The sequence below is a fragment of the Arachis hypogaea genome, chromosome 6, assembly GCF_003086295.3.
Source record: "Arachis hypogaea cultivar Tifrunner chromosome 6, arahy.Tifrunner.gnm2.J5K5, whole genome shotgun sequence".
Classification (NCBI taxonomy): domain Eukaryota; kingdom Viridiplantae; phylum Streptophyta; class Magnoliopsida; order Fabales; family Fabaceae; genus Arachis; species Arachis hypogaea.
In genome coordinates this window covers 62,428,536-62,445,701 of record NC_092041.1, presented here as the reverse complement: position 1 = coordinate 62,445,701, position 17,166 = coordinate 62,428,536, and the positions used below count along the sequence as shown (strand labels likewise).

The following is a 17,166-nucleotide window of genomic DNA, read 5'->3' as shown; positions in this document are numbered from 1 at the left end:
TCTCTCTCAGCTATGTCCTGTATGTCCTCTTTCTCTTCAACATCTTCTAATTCAACAACCTCTTCAACTGAGGCGTGTTCTGGTGGGCTTGGCTCCTCCTGACTTCTCTCCTGCAGTGTGGTTCCAAACCTTAGGGTGATGGCATTAATACCACCCTTTGGGTTGGGGAATGGTTGAGAGGGGAGTCCACCAGAGCTTGAGGACTGGTTACTGGAATTTTGCATTGATCCCATCTGTGAGACGAGAGTTTGTAAAGTAGAAGCGAAAGTATTCAGAGTTGCTTTAATATTATCTTTCATAGCCTGATGTCTCTGATCAATGGCTTGTAGTAAGGTTGATTCTGCTGCCTGTTGTTATTGTTATTCCACCTCTGATTTCCATTGTTATCTTTGCCTCCTCTGTTAGAATTGTCCCTCCAACCCAGGTTAGAATTGTCTCTCCAGCCTTGGTTGGAATTATCCTGCCATCCTTGGTTATAGTTGCCACCTTGATTGTACCCTTGATTGGAGCAGTCATAAAAGTTGTGAGTGGCTGCTACAGTATTGTCTTCTGGTTGGAGCTGCGGACACTCATCGGTATAGTAACTATAATCTGCACAGATGCCACACACTCTTTGTGGGACTAACTGCTAGCTGTGCTGTGGTGGAGAAGGCTGAACTTGCTGAGGTTGTTATTGATTCAGTTGCATCTGCTTCAGCAAGTTAGTAATTTCACATAGATTCTGGGCTATAGTGGTAGTCTCTGTATTAGTGGATACCTTCATAATAGCTCTTGACTGACTTTGTCTCTGCCAATGATTCCTAGTAGAGCCAGCTAAGTCTCTGATCAATTGCCATGCTTCGTCCGTAGTCTTGTGCTTTTTTATAGAACCATTGCAAGCACCTTCTAGTATGGTCCTATCTTGAGGTCTCAGACCCTATGTAAAGTAACCGAGTAAGACTATCTTGTCAATCATATGATGGGGACATGCATTTTGAAGTGTATTGAAGCGTTCCAAGTATTCATAGAGGGTTTCAAATTCGTCCTGGACGATCATAGACATGTCCTTTCTTAGCTTATCAACAACTTTAGCTGGAAAAAATTTATCCAGAAATTCTCTCCTAAGTGTATCCCAGTTGGAAATAGTTTCTCTGGGCTGAGTGTAGTACCACTCTCTTGCCTTTCCTTCCAGAGAAAACGGGAAGGCTTTTAATAGAATAGAGATTTCATCAGCTCTATCATGCTTAACAGTAGAGCAAGCGGTTTGGAAATCCATGAGATGCTTGATAGGCTCTTGAGCAGGTAAGCCATGAAATTTGGGCATCAAGTTGAGTAGTGAAGATTTTATTTCAAAATCTATAGCTACTGCTGGGTGGTGCGCCTGGAACGGTTGGAGCGTAAAATCAGGGGCTCCTTCCTACTGGATGGTGACTCTTCTAGGTGCTGCCATGTCACCTGCACGTAAATGAACTGGATCAGTAGAAAAGGGGGGTTGTTTCTTCCTTAAATGACGGTTCAGGTTCGTCCTCAAAGAGGAGTCGCCTACGCCTTGCTCGCCTTATATGCGAAATAGTTCTTTCAATTTCAGGGTCAAATGCTGGCAAGCTTGGATCAAGAAGCGAACGAGTCATTTAACGAAAGAAACGTGCAATTCATAGTGATAGAATGAAAAGAAAAAAAATTGCAATAGAAATAAATACCAATCAATAAATTAACACACTGTTGCAACTCCCCGGCAACGGCGCCAAAAATTGATGCAGCGAAAATTGGTGAATTAAAAAAATTATTAAAATGTGTACGTTGCAAGTATAGTTCTTAACTCACCGGAAATCCACATATCAATTTAGAAATATGTCACAGAAATTCAAATTTTAAATACTGGGAGTATGAATCCTAGGTCGTCTCCCGACGAGTTGCAGAAAGGTGTGCTATTTTATTAATCAGATGTTTTCAAAAAGGTTTGAGTTGAATAACAGGAAATTAAATTGATGAATTTGAACAATGTAAATAAAGGCCTTGACTAGGAGTTGATTAGTTGGAATCCCTATTATAGTTGGAATACTCTCAAGATTAATTGATAATTAAAAGTTATTCTGTTTTGTTATCCTTTACTAAGCAAAGGAAAGTCAAACAAGTTGGAATGCTACGTCTGTTCACAAATTGCAATCCACTTAATTAAAAGGGATTGGTGTTAGTGACTAGGAGGCAATCCAACAGTAAACCCAATTACAATCTCTCTTTCAAGCCTTCCAACTCAATAGGTTCCTTTCAATCAACTCCCCATCAAGTTAGGGAACTACTCGCTCATTGTAAATGCAAAATTCATAACGTACGAGAAGAAATTAAAGAAAGACGTTGTAAATAGAAATTAAAAATAATCCAATTAAAATAAGAATAATCCTTATATTGAATAAATCCTAATAATATTCCAATGGTAAAATTAACAAAGCAAAGGACATGGAAGAGTAAAGCCAAGTAAAGAAAACGAACTAGAATGACGAAATCTTGATGAGGTAACGACTCTTCTCAATATCCCAATGCAAAAGTAATAGAAAAATAACATCCTAAGAGTATCAATTGTGTAGAGAGAAAACCTAGAGGAGGAGTAAAACTAGATCTAAAAACTCAAAACTGTGTAGAATGAATGTTGTTCTTCGTTTCTGCATGTCCTCTGGCTCTAGTCTGCTGTTCTGGGCCGAGAACTGGGTTAAAACAGGGCCCAAAATCGCCCCTAGTGAAATCTGCAGATTATGCAGATCGCACATGTCACGCGATCGCGTCGTCCACGCGGACGCGTCATTTGCGTTTTTCCGTGCCACGCGTTCGCGTCGTCCACGCCTCCGCGTTACTTGTGCTTTCCCTTTCCGCGCGGTCGTGTGAGCCATGCGGCCGCGTCACCGCGATTTCTCCTCTTCCGCGCGAACGCGTGAGCCATGCGGCCGAGTCACTTCTCGCTGGTTGTCTCCTCAATTTCTTGTGTTCCTTCCATTTTTGCTAGCTTCCCTTCTAATTTCCAACTCATCCATGCCCTATAAAACCTGAACACTTAACACACAGATCACGGCATCGAATGGGATAAAGGAGAACTAAAATGCATAATAAAAAGTCTCTAGGAAGCAGTTTTCAACCATGTAATAATTCCAGAAAGGAAATATAAATGCATGCTAAATTAATGAATAAGTGGGTTAGGATCATGATAAAACCACATAATTATACACAATATAAACCATAAAATAGTGGTTTATCATCGATCCCACGGAGATTTCCGGCATGAAGCAAGCTATGGTTATCTTATTATTCTTAGTCAGGATATAAATAACAATTCTTAGTTTTATTTGTAAAAAGTAAAAGAACATGAAATAAATGATACTTGTGATTCAGTGATGAGGAATAGGTTGAGGTTCCGGAGACGCTCTGTCTTCTGAATCGCTGCTCTCCTACTGTCTTCTTCTCCAAACGCGCATGGCTCTTTCTCTGGCAGGCTTTATATTGGTGGATCACCGTTGTCAATAGCTACCATCCGTCCTCTCAGTGAAAATGGTCCGGCTACGGTTCTCACTGCAGGGCTAATCATCTGTCGGTTCTCACTTGTGTTGGAATAAGATCCATTGATCCTTTTGCACACTATCACTGCACCCAACAGTCACGAGTTTGAAACTTGTCACAGTCATCCCTTCCCAGATCCTACTCGAAATACCACAGCCAATGTTTAGACTTTTTGGATCTTAGGAATGTTGTCAATTGATTCTAGCCTCTACCACGAAGGTTCAAATCTCACGAGTTTGAGTGCTCTGTTTTCAGGAGATGCAGGTCAAACTCGTGGATTAGAAACCCAAGAGATACACACTCAAGCTGTCACCCAATGACTATGTTGAGCTCATGTAGAACGGAAGTGGTTGTTAGGCACGCGTTCATAAGTTAGGGAATGATGATGAGTGTCACAGATCATCACATTCTCCATGTTGAAATACGTGTGAGTATCTTAGAAAAGAAGCAAACGTGACTGAATAGAAAACAGTAGTAATTGCATTAATCCATGGAAACACAGCAGAGCTCCTCACCCCCACCTATGGGGTTTAAAGGTTCATAATGTAGAAGATACAATAGGATTTTTCAAAATGTCATAAGTTACAAAATAAATCTCTAAAAGTAGTTTTAATACTAAACTAGTAACCTAGGTTTACAGAGAATGAGTAACTAAATGCAGAGAGTGCAGAAATCCACTTCCGGGGCCCACTTGGTGAGTATTTGGGCTGAGCTTCCTAGCTTTCACGTGCATGTGCCATTTCTGGAGTTAAACACTAGTTTGGATGCTAGTTTGGGCGTTAAACTCCAGCTTTGGTGCCAGTTCTGGCATTTTACGCCAGAAAAGGGTCTCTCGTGGGCGTTTAAATGCAAGTTTGGCCCATCAAATCTCGAAAAAAGTATGGACAATTATATATTTCTAGAAAGCCAAAGATATCTACTTTCCAACGCGATTGAGAGTGTGCCAATTGGGTTTCTGTAGCTCCAGAAAATCCACTTCGAGTGCAGGAGGGTCAAAATCCAACAGCATCTGCAGTCATTTTTCAGCCTCTAAATCAGATTTTTGCTCAGGTCCCTCAATTTCAGCCAGAAAATATCTGAAACTATAGAAAACACACCAACTTATAGTAAAGTCCATAAATGTGATTTTTGCATAAAAGCTAATAAAAATACAACAAAAAGTGAATAAAACAAGCTAAAAACTATATGAAAACACTACCAAAAAGCGTATAAAATATTCGCTCAACAGCTGCCAATTGGTTCTAGCCTCTATCACGAAGGTTCTAATCTCATGGACTCGGTCCATAGATCAGAGACCCAAGAGATACGCATTCAAGCCCTCGCCCAATGACTACGTTGAGCTCAGATAGAACGGGAGTGGTTGTCAAGCATGCGTTCATAAGGTTGAGGATAATGATGAGTGTCACGGATCATCATATTTTCTATTTTGAAGTACGAGTGAGTATCTCAGAATAAAATCAAGCGTGATTGAATAGAAAATAATAGTAATTGCATTAATCCATTGAGACACAGCAGAGCTGCTCACCCCACTTATGGGGTTTAGAGACTCATGCCTTAGAAGATACAATATAAAATGTAAAAATGTCATAAGTTACAAAATGAATCCCTAAAGGTAGTTTTTATACTAAACTAGTAACTTAGGTTTACAGAAAATGAGTAACTGGGTGCAGATAGTGCATAAAGCCACTTTCGAGGCCCACTTGGTGAGTGTTTTGGCCGAGCTTCCAAGCTTTCACGTGCATATGCCTTAAATTTGAGTTAAACGCCACCCTGGGTGCCGAAATGGGCATTTAACGCCAAGAAGTGTGCCAGTTCTGGCGTTTAACGCCAAAAAAGGGTCTCTCGCTAGCGTTTGACACTAGTTTGGGCCATCAAATCTCGAACAAAGTATGGACTATTATATATTTCTGGAAAGCCAAAGATGTCTACTTTCCAACGCGATTGAGAGCACTCCACTTGGGCTTTTGTATCTCCAGAAAATCCACTTCGAGTGCAGGAGGGTCAAAATCCAACAGCATCTGCAGTCCCTTTTCAGCCTCTGAATCAGATTTTTGCTCAGGTCCCTCAATTTCAGCCAAAAAATATCTGAAATTATAGAAAAACACACCAACTCATAGTAAAATCCATAAATGTGATTTTTGCATAAAAGCTAATAAAAATACAACAAAAAGTGAATAAAACATGCTGAAAACTATATGAAAACACTACCAAAAAGCGTATAAAATATCCGCTCATCAGCTGCCAATTGGTTCTAGCCTCTATCACGAAGGTTCTAATCTCATGGAATCGGTCCATAGATCAGAGACCCAAGAGATACGCACTCAAGCTCTCACCCAATGACTACGTTGAGCTCAGATAGAACGGGAGTGGTTGTCAAGCACGCGTTCATAAGGTTGAGGATAATGATGAGTGTCACGGATCATCATATTCTCTATTTTGAAGTATGAGTGAGTATCTCAGAATAAAATCAAGCGTGATTGAATAGAAAACAATAGTAATTGCATTAATCCATTAAGACACAGCAGAGCTCCTCACCCCCACTTATGGGGTTTAGAGACTCATGCCTTAGAAGATACAATATAAAATGTAAAAATGTCATGAGTTACAAAATGAATCCCTAAAGGTAGTTTTTATACTAAACTAGTAACTTAGGTTTATAGAAAATGAGTAACTGGGTGCAGATGGTGCATAAAGCCACTTTCGGGGCCCACTTGGTGAGTGTTTTGGCTGAGCTTCCAAGCTTTCACGTGCATATGCCTTAAATTGGAGTTAAACGCCACCCTGGGTGCCGAAATGGGCGTTTAACGCCAAGAAGTGTGCCAGTTCTGGCGTTTAACGTCAGAAAAGGCTCTCTCGCTAGCGTTTAACACCAGTTTGGGCCATCAAATCTCGAACAAAGTATGGACTATTAAATATTGCTGGAAAGCCAAAGATGTCTACTTTCCAACGCGATTGAGAGCGCTCCAATTGGGCTTCTATAGCTCCAGCAAATCCACTTCGAGTACAAGAGGGTCAGAATCCAACAGAATATCCAGTCCTTTCTCAGCCTCTGAATCAGATTTTTGCTCAGATCCCTCAATTTCAGCCATAAAATACCTGAAATTACAGAAAAACACACAAACTCATAGTAAAGTCTAGAAATGTAATTTTTTCATAAAAACTAATAAAAATATAACAAAAAGTAACTAAAATATACTAAAAACTACCTAAAAACAATGCCAAAAAGCGTATAAATTATCATCAGCACCAAGCAGAGATCTAAAACACTGCTCGACCTAGAAGGGTAAGCACTCACATGTACACACTTTTTATTTTTTATCTTATTATTATTCAAATAAAAGTTATCAATTCCCTAAAAAGTTTCCTACGAAGACGCATTAATCTACGCTCACAAAATGCAAAAATTCATCGCCCGATTACAAAGAGGTCGGCAAGGTGAAGCGATAGAAGCAAGTTAATGCAAGAAGTTGTAAAAAGTAACCCAGAAAAGTGACCTGACGAGGCCTAACTAAAAATAACTTAAGAAGGCCCGATAGGGAAGTCGGACCAATGAAAGGATCATTAAAAAGGGACAAAAACATCTTGTCAAGGCCAAATAAAGGTTAAAAAACCAAGGCTAGAAGTGCTTAGCTGAAAGGTACAAGTCTTCACTTAAAAATCAAAAGCACAAGTTGGAAGAAGGTAAAAAGTCATTCAAACAAACTATAAAGAAAAAGGTTCTCCATCTGAACACTACCTAAAAAGTTGTTGGAATATGACTAAAAGCCCGGATAGCAAAGGCATATAGGGCAACACAAAAAGTGGGGTGATCCAAAGAGACAAATATGATCTAAACAAAAAAAAAAGAGAATAAGTAAAAGTCCAAAGGTCGAAAAGCTCAAGGCCGAAGAACCTAGCTAAAAGGGTACAAAATTCCTGAAAACAGATACTACTAAAAAAGGATAATCCCAAGACAAGGCTAAGAAGGTCGACCAAAAGGGTTTTACACGTAAAGTTAGTGGAATTCGACTAAGAAGCCCGGGCGGCTAGTCATAAAGACGATATAGCTGACTAAAGAGAAGACGCCAAGGTAACCAAAGAAAAAGGCATAGTTTAGAAGGCCAAAAAGGGAAACCCGTAAGGGAAATGCCACCTCCAAAGGCGTCAAACCAAGGAGACCTAAGGTACCTACATAAAGGCGGAAGAGCGGTATCCTCCAAACAAAAAGGTTGAAAAACAACCCCCGAATACAAGTATATCGACACACGCAAAGTCAATTTATCATTCCACACAAATTAAAGCATTAAAGACTTAAAAGCTGCCTAAACGACAACCTGAGAGTCAAAAAGTTTAATTTTTTTAAGGCAAAAAGTTGCTAAGAAGCAACTTTGCAAAATGTCAGAAAGTCACCCAAACACACATACATACCAAAATGTTTAATGGGTCCACAAGTCGAACTATACAATTACCAAAGCAAGATAAAAAGAGATACTATAAAGGATCTAAGTTTGTTCCAGAAGCTACATCCTTCGAAGGAGGAGGCACGATTGAGATCGGGGCGGCATTATCAACTCCATCCGACCCAATCAAAACGTTGACATCGGGCTCAGGCTCAGAAAGGACCACCTCGGCAGAAGGGGTCACAGAAGCTGAAGCTCCAGCAGACTTGGCCGGGGGCGCAGGGGAAGGACTCTCATCCTCATCATCAAGGGCATGCACAATCTTGCCATCCTTCACCATGTTGTCCATACTAAATAAGGTGAGGTCAAGCTCGGGAGCAAGAACCCAGACCTGGGCCTTTAGATTCTCAAACATCTCGGTCATGCTGCTCACCATATGGCCCTGAAGCTCGGCATAGTCATCTTGCGGAGATTGAAGCTTCTCCTTAGTTTCCAATAGCTCGTCATATGTGCGGGTATAGCTCTCCTTGGACTTCTTGGCCATCTCCTCGGCCAGGATGGCAGACGCTTGCACTGTAGTAGCTCGAGAGACTTCTTCTTCTCAACATCAAACTCTAATTTAGACACCCTGGCATCCAGCTCGTCCTTCAAAGCCTTAATCCTATCATACTCAGATTTAGCATCCTCCATGAAGGCCTTGGTAGCGCAAATTGGGGACTCCTGGACAACTCGGGATAAGTGATGAATGATATTTTTATGTCGGTATAGAAGCTATTAGTAAATTCAATCGTGAGTATAGTCTAACCAACACGCAAATTTCGCATCAAACAATTCTAAAATCTATAACCGATAGTATTAGTCTCGAGTCGTCCTCCCTAGGAATTGCCTTAGAATGAACATTATTGATTAGGAAGTCTTTTGTGGTTTTGAGAGTCAGTGCAAGAATTCAAGCTAACGAAAGTAAGCAACAATCAATTAAGATAAAAGCCTTGGCTAAGGGTGAGCCTTGGAAGTTCTATCACTATAGCTTCCTTCAATTGTGATAACAATTGATTATTACTTCACTTAGTTAACACCTAATTATGTTGAAAAAGTCAAGTGAAAATAACTAACTTGAGTCCCAAGTCCTAGTCTAACCCTTGGGAAGTCTAGCTTTAGTGACCTCCAAGTCAATTAGCAATTCTAAATTCCTAATCAACAATTGATATCCACTACTCAAGTGTCTCCAATAACTCAACCCCTAAGTCAAGTAAGAGAATTCTACTCCATAGCTAGGGTTATCATTTCATCAAACATTTCGTGAGCATTCATAAGAGACATTATGAAATTGAGAGAAAGGAATTGAATTCAAACTATCTATCTCAAGTAATCATCAACAATCAAATAATTACAATTAATGAACATGAAAATATCTCAATTCATTGATACAAATCAAAATAACAAAGCATTCATAGATATAGAGTGAATGAATCAAAAGAACACATTGAGAATAGGAGAAGAGTAGATCTACAACTTGTACCAAAGAAAAAGTGAATTAGCAATTGATCTCACCAAAGAAAATCAAAGGAGAATTGCAATGGAGAGTGAAATCCTAGAGAGAAGTTGAAGCTTCTCTCTCTACAAAATGTAACTAAGTAATGGAAAATATCAAGAAAATATGTAAAAATGAGTGAATGGATCCCAAGCCCTTCAATCCTTGGTCTTCTTATGCTTCTCCCGCCAGAACTCTGCCCCAAAACAAGGTTAGTAACTACCTGAAATCGCTGGTCACGTTTTCTTATTAAAAATCATGTGCGACCATTGATGCGTACATGCACAGCACGCGTACGCCTCCCTGGGGCTTTAGCAATCCGCGCGCCGGCGTAAGGTACCCGGGCGTGTCCCTTGAGGCTCTGGCTCAGCCGCTAAATACGTCGGCTTTTGGCTTCGGCTCCCTCGCACTGGTCACAACGGCGCGCATCCGCGCGTACGTGCCAGGTGCGCATGCGCGTCCTTGCTCAAAATTCCAAAGATTCAATTTTCAGCACCTTCCCTTTATGCATGCTTCCATCCTCTCCCCCAAGCCATCTTAGCCCTATAATCTTTGAAATCACTTAACGCATGGATCACGACATCGAATGGTAATAAAGGAGGATTAAAATATATCTAATGCAATGCAAAAGAAACATGTTTTTATTCATGAGGCAAAATTGGGAGAGGAACACAAAATCATACATTTTTATATGAATAAGTGTGAAAGATCATGGATAAAACCCTCAAAATCTATACAAGATAAACCCTAAAAATGGGTTTTATCAACCTCCCGACATTTAGACTATAGCATGTCCTCATGCTAAAGGAAAGCAAAAGACCAAAGAATCATAAGAGAATGAGATTCATGAGATGCAATCTACTTACATGAATGCAACTAAGATGGATGCTACTATCTACTTGGTCAAAAATAACTCAATCTTCCTAGAACATACATAGAAGCACATAGGGCAAGATGATAGGTAATGCGTGAACTCTACCAATTTTTAATCATCAAGGTGAAATGTGCACAACTTGCATGAAGAACACTCACGAGAGCCGGAAACAAGGAATTGGGCTTCAAACCCTCACCGGAAGTGTTTTCACTCAATTCGCTCGGTGTATAGGGTTAATCACTCAATTCTCCTCTACTTCATGCTTTTCCAAAATTTGTTCTTCCTCTAACAATCAATAATTGTTCTATGCATGCATACACATATTATGAGGTCTTTCCTTAGGTTGTAATGGGGTTAGGGTAAAGGTAGGTTATATATTTGGCTAAGTGGACTAAAATTTGAATCCTTTGATTAACTTAAGCTTCCTACCTAACCTATATAATATCCTATACAATATGTACTAGCCTAACTACCCATTTCTCACTCTTTCACATACTCATGCATTCACTTTTGATTACTACACATATGCATTGATTATTATTGAGTCTTGTTTTGGGGCATTTTCGTCCCTTTTTTTTATTTCTTTCTTTTCTACTTCTTTTTTCTCTCTCTTTTTTTCTACTAAATTTTTTTCTTTCTTCTTCATTATTCATTCTTCCTCTTCTTTTGTTTTTGTTGTCAATGCATACGGTCCACATTTTTAATCAATACATGAGTATGTGTCCACTTCCCAATATTTCATAACACACAACAACATGCTCTTACCTCAACCAATGTCCCCTCCCTCGGTTTCCCCACAATTGAATGACACATACACTAGCCTAAGCTAATCAAAGATTCAAATAGGGACATTCATGATTTTTTGCTTTTGGCTTGTATTGTGCTAAAATTAAGAGTGGGTTAAACGTAGGCTCAAAGTTGGTTGCAAAGGTTGTTTATAAGGTAAGGCCACGGGCAAGTGGCTAAGTGAATTAATGGCCTCAATCATATACATGCATTCACACATACAACAATAGACATATAGAGTCAAACAAATTAAGGATCACAATCATAGAGAGAGAACAACATATACACAAGAAGGGATATAAGTAGCTATAAGATGTAGCCACGCAGTTAGGCTCAAAACTCCCTTGATTGTGTTCTCAATTCAAAGTCCATGTTCCAATTTACAACCTTCAAACAAGTTTAGCATCAAGAAAATTTTTCAAAATTATTGGGATTGCCCTAAGGTTCCTGGTTTCTCGGGAAATAGGTCATTGCTCTACCAAGTAGACCTAACAAGACATACTATCATGCAAATGGTGTGAAAAGAACAAAATCTAATCATGCAACCTATCCTAATCAACAAAAGAGATTCAAAATTTATTTGGTGTTACCTATGGAGATCGGTCGACCGACCTCCCCACACTTAAAACTTAGTATGGTCCCCCGTGCTATACGTGATGCGTAATAGGAGACCGGCTCCAGAATGTCCATCATCTCCCTCATCACTGTTATCTTCACTTGATGTTGCGGTAGATGTGGAAATATCGGGTTCCTCCATAGGTGGGGTGACAACACTTAGAAGTTTCTTCACATAAGCATACTGGCATTGGTTGCGCGTTCATAATGATCCACCTTCTTGTAAAGATTCTCAATGCACTGGTGGGATGATTTAGGTGGTGCGGATGAAGTAGTCGGATGCTTGCGGGCATGGCCATGTCAAAGTTCCCGGTGTCTGTCGGGGGCTTGAGATATTTCTCGGTTGGAATAATATCACCATCAACCGGGATTGTGGCCCTCCGATCCCTAGTCTCACGAGGAACACTGGCGACCATAACACTAAGTATGACATGCTCAATGCACATAAGAATAAGCAAGTGAGTGAGAAAGAACACTAAGTAGGAAGCACTAAGTCAAATTTGACTCAAAAAGTCATGTATATCTTTCATCAAACACTTGGTGTGCACCCCTTAAATAATGAACAAATAGAGGAAATAGGGTAATGTAGAATCCCACAAGGCAATATCAATCATCATAGAGCACCACATTTGCAAGAAAATCAAGTGTAATAAACTAACCCACCAATGTAAAAGGAATCTCTACCCACAATACCCATGAAAATTAGAAAAATAAAGAGAAAGGAAAACAAACAAGTAAGCATGAGAAAGAGGTTACTTAGGAAGAAAAACAAAGATATGTGATTCACACTTTTCACAACTTCGCACAACTAACCAGCAAGTGTACTGGGTCGTCCAAGAAATACCTTACGTGAGTAAGGGTCGATCCGACGGAGATTGTCGGCTTGAAGCAAGTTATGGTTACCTTGTAAATCTTAGTTAGGAGATTAATGATAAAAATGATTTTGTATATGAAAGTGTTCATACCCTGAGTCGAGCTGTCCGACCCAGGATGACTAGCAACTAGATGACCAACCTCCTCAGGTCAAGCTACCCGACCTCTTCTCAAAGAGCTCGGCCAAATTGCCAAGAAAGCCCAACGAAGGGCCCAAATAAAGGAACACGACCCAAATCCTAAGGCAGTCCAAGCCTATAGAGATAAGGGTGGTTCCCTTGAAGATAAGATGACCTCACTCAAAGATAAGATAAGATAAGATAAGATAACTATCTTATCTCCGGAAAGGTCACTCTACACCATTATAAATACACTGGAGCACTGATGAGCGGATAATTTACACGCTTTTTGGCATTGTTTTTAGGTAGTTTTTAGTAAGATCTAGTTATTTTTAGGGATGTCTTCATTAGCTTTTATGTAAAATTCACATTTCTGGACTTTACTATGATTTTGTGTATTTTTCTGTGATTTTAGGTATTTTCTGGCTGAAATTGAGGGACCTGAGCAAAACTCTGATAAGGAGGCTGACAAAGGACTGCTGATGCTGTTGGATTCTGACCTCCCTGCACTCAAAATGGATTTTACGGGGATACAGAACTCCAAATGGCACGCTCTTAACCGCGTTGGAAAGTAGACATCCAGAGCTTTCAAGCAATATATAATAGTCCATACTTTATTCGAGATTAGACGACGCAAACTGGCACTCAACGCCAGTTCCATGGTGCATTCTGGAGTCAAACACCAGAAACACGTCACGAACCAGAGTTTAACGCCAAAAACACGTTACAACTTGGTGTTCAACTCCAAAAGCAGCCTCTGCACGTGTAAAGATCAAGCTCAGCCCAAGCACACACCAAGTGGGCCCCGGAAGTGGATTCTGCTGCCTGTTGTTATTGTTATTCCACCTCTGATTTCCATTGTTATTGTTCATACCCTGACCGAGCTCCCCCAACTCGGCAAACCCATAAAAAGGTCCGACCTCGCCCTAAGGCTTACACCTACAGGTCGGACCTCGGACAAATAAAGCAAGGAAGGCCCATCAAAAGGAACGCAGCCCAAAAGCTAAAGGCCGAAAAGGCCTAGAAAAGGCGGTTCCACAAAGATAGAGATAAAACTCCCAAAGATAAGATAAGATAAGAATATCTTATCCAGGGAAGATCGCGGCCAACTACTATAAATACACTGGAGCACCCAGGTATGGCATTCATTCCACATTCTACACATATCTGCTTGGACCCATGCTAACTTAAGCATCGGAGTGTCATTGCAGGTACAACCACCAACCACTCTACATATCAAGCTCGGGTCCCTGAACCCCCACCTCGGGTCTTTCCAGACGACCGAGCTACACGTTTCAGGTAACCCTCGGAACAGTTATCTTTGCCTCCTCTGTTAGAATTGTCCCTCCAACCCAGGTTAGAATTGTCTCTCCAGCCTTGGTTGGAATTATCCTGCCATCCTTGGTTATAGTTGCCACCTTGATTGTACCCTTGATTGGAGCAGTCATAAAAGTTGTGAGTGGCTGCTACAGTATTGTCTTCTGGTTGGAGCTGCGGACACTCATCGGTATAGTAACTATAATCTGCACAGATGCCACACACTCTTTGTGGGACTAACTGCTAGCTGTGCTGTGGTGGAGAAGGCTGAACTTGCTGAGGTTGTTATTGATTCAGTTGCATCTGCTTCAGCAAGTTAGTAATTTCACATAGATTCTGGGCTATAGTGGTAGTCTCTGTATTAGTGGATACCTTCACAACAGCTCTTGACTGACTTTGTCTCTGCCAATGATTCCTAGTAGAGCCAGCTAAGTCTCTGATCAATTGCCATGCTTCGTCCGTAGTCTTGTGCTTTTTTATAGAACCATTGCAAGCACCTTCCAGTATGGTCCTATCTTGAGGTCTCAGACCCTATGTAAAGTAACCGAGTAAGACTATCTTGTCAATCATATGATGGGGACATGCATTTTGAAGTGTATTGAAGCGTTCCAAGTATTCATAGAGGGTTTCAAATTCGTCCTGGACGATCATAGACATGTCCTTTCTTAGCTTATCAGCAACTTTAGCTGGAAAAAATTTATCCAGAAATTCTCTCCTAAGTGTATCCCAGTTGGAAATAGTTTCTCTGGGCTGAGTGTAGTACCACTCTCTTGCCTTTCCTTCCAGAGAAAACGGGAAGGCTTTTAATAGAATAGAGATTTCATCAGCTCTATCATGCTTAACAGTAGAGCAAGCGGTTTGGAAATCCATGAGATGCTTGATAGGCTCTTGAGCAGGTAAGCCATGAAATTTGGGCATCAAGTTGAGTAGTGAAGATTTTATTTCAAAATCTATAGCTACTGCTGGGTGGTGCGCCTGGAACGGTTGGAGCGTAAAATCAGGGGCTCCTTCTTATTGGATGGTGACTCTTCTAGGTGCTGCCATGTCACCTGCACGTAAATGAACTGGATCAGTAGAAAAGGGGGGTTGTTTCTTCCTTAAATGACGGTTCAGGTTCGTCCTCAAAGAGGAGTCGCCTACGCCTTGCTCGCCTTATATGCGAAATAGTTCTTTCAATTTCAGGGTCAAATGCTGGCAAGCTTGGATCAAGAAGCGAACGCGTCATTTAACGAAAGAAACGTGCAGTTCATAGTGATAGAATGAAAAGAAAAAAAATTGCAATAGAAATAAATACCAATCAATAAATTAACACACTGTTGCAACTCCCCGGCAACGGCGCCAAAAATTGATGCAGCGAAAATTGGTGAATTAAAAAAATTATTAAAATGTGTACGTTGCAAGTATAGTTCTTAACTCACCGAAAATCCACATATCAATTTAGAAATATGTCACAGAAATTCAAATTTTAAATACTGGGAGTATGAATCCTAGGTCGTCTCCCGACGAGTTGCAGAAAGGTGTGCTATTTTATTAATCAGATGTTTTCAAAAAGGTTTGAGTTGAATAACAGGAAATTAAATTGATGAATTTGAACAATGTAAATAAAGGCCTTGACTAGGAGTTGATTAGTTGGAATCCCTATTATAGTTGGAATACTCTCAAGATTAATTGATAATTAAAAGTTATTCTGTTTTGTTATCCTTTACTAAGCAAAGGAAAGTCAAACAAGTTGGAATGCTACGTCTGTTCACAAATTGCAATCCACTTAATTAAAAGGGATTGGTGTTAGTGACTAGGAGGCAATCCAACAGTAAACCCAATTACAATCTCTCTTTCAAGCCTTCCAACTCAATAGGTTCCTTTCAATCAACTCCCCATCAAGTTAGGGAACTACTCGCTCATTGTAAATGCAAAATTCATAACATACGAGAAGAAATTAAAGAAAGACGTTGTAAATAGAAATTAAAAATAATCCAATTAAAATAAGAATAATCCTTATATTGAATAAATCCTAATAATATTCCAATGGTAAAATTAACAAAGCAAAGGACATGGAAGAGTAAAGCCAAGTAAAGAAAACGAACTAGAATGACGAAATCTTGATGAGGTAACGACTCTTCTCAATATCCCAATGCAAAAGTAATAGAAAAATAACATCCTAAGAGTATCAATTGTGTAGAGAGAAAACCTAGAGGAGGAGTAAAACTAGATCTAAAAACTCAAAACTGTGTAGAATGAATGTTGTTCTTCGTTTCTGCATGTCCTCTGGCTCTAGTCTGCTGTTCTGGGCCGAGAACTGGGTTAAAACAGGGCCCAAAATCGCCCCTAGTGAAATCTGCAGATTATGCAGATCGCACATGTCTCGCGATCGCGTCGTCCACGCGGACGCGTCATTTGCGTTTTTCCGTGCCACGCGTTTGCGTCGTCCACGCCTCCGCGTTACTTGTGCTTTCCCTTTCCGCGCGGTCGTGTGAGCCATGCGGCCGCGTCACTGCGATTTCTCCTCTTCCGCACGAACGCGTGAGCCATGCGGCCGAGTCACTTCTCGCTGGTTGTCTCCTCAATTTCTTGTGTTCCTTCCATTTTTGCTAGCTTCCCTTCTAATTTCCAACTCATCCATGCCCTATAAAGCCTGAACACTTAACACACAGATCACGGCATCGAATGGGATAAAGGAGAACTAAAATGCATAATAAAAAGTCTCTATGAAGCAGTTTTCAACCATGTAATAATTCCAGAAAGGAAATATAAATGCATGCTAAATTAATGAATAAGTGGGTTAGGATCATGATAAAACCACATAATTATACACAATATAAACCATAAAATAGTGGTTTATCATCGATCCCACGGAGATTTCCGGCATGAAGCAAGCTATGGTTATCTTATTATTCTTAGCCAGGATATAAATAACAATTCTTAGTTTTATTTGTAAAAAGTAAAAGAACATGAAATAAATGATACTTGTGATTCAGTGATGAGGAATAGGTTGAGGTTCCGGAGACGCTCTGTCTTCTGAATCGCTGCTCTCCTACTGTCTTCTTCTCCAAACGCGCATGGCTCTTTCTCTGGCAGGCTTTATGTTGGTGGATCACCGTTGTCAATAGCTACCATCCGTCCTCTCAGTGAAAATGGTCCGGCTACGGT

General features: G+C 40.3%; 2 non-coding genes across 2 annotated transcripts; both read left to right on the top strand.

Moving 5' to 3' along the window:
• Positions 1 to 949: 949 nt before the first annotated feature.
• LOC112700347 (small nucleolar RNA R71) lies at positions 950 to 1,057 on the top strand. Its single transcript, XR_003153255.1, has one exon. It is a non-coding gene; the product is annotated as a small nucleolar RNA R71 (small nucleolar RNA).
• A 13,526-nt stretch (positions 1,058 to 14,583) lies between these two features.
• Positions 14,584 to 14,691, top strand: LOC112700346 (small nucleolar RNA R71). The gene has a single exon (XR_003153254.1). It is a non-coding gene; the product is annotated as a small nucleolar RNA R71 (small nucleolar RNA).
• The last annotated feature ends 2,475 nt before the right edge of the window (positions 14,692 to 17,166 follow it).